This window comes from Carlito syrichta, unplaced genomic scaffold (genome assembly GCF_000164805.1).
Source record: "Carlito syrichta isolate Samal-C Ts95f unplaced genomic scaffold, Tarsius_syrichta-2.0.1 Scaffold313973, whole genome shotgun sequence".
Taxonomy (NCBI): domain Eukaryota; kingdom Metazoa; phylum Chordata; class Mammalia; order Primates; family Tarsiidae; genus Carlito; species Carlito syrichta.
This window is the reverse complement of record NW_007258069.1, coordinates 466,278-466,713: the sequence shown is the minus strand read 5'-3', so window position 1 is coordinate 466,713 and position 436 is coordinate 466,278.

The following is a 436-nucleotide window of genomic DNA, read 5'->3' as shown; positions in this document are numbered from 1 at the left end:
CTCTTTCTTTCCCTCCCTCCCTCCCTCCCTCTCCCTCTCTCTATCTCTCTCTCTGGTCTTGCTCTGTCACCCAGGCTGGAGTGCAGTGATACAATCATCATTCACTGTAGCCTTGACCTCAAGTGATCCTCAAGTGATCCTTCTCAGCCTCCCAAGCTCTGACATTACGGCATGAGCTACTTCAACCCATTCTCCATATAGGCTTGGGTTTAATTTTGGACCCTATTAGCTGCCATAAGGCTGTATTTGTCTGTTTCTGTACTGGTGGCATGACATTTTAATTACCTTCACGTTATAATATAGTTTTCCCCCCACAGGACTAAAATACACAGCACTTTCTTTTCACAATAATTTCTTAGGCCAGGCACAGTGGCTCATGCCTGCAGTTCCAGCACTTTGGGAGACAGAGGCAAGAGGATTGCCTGAACCCAGGGGG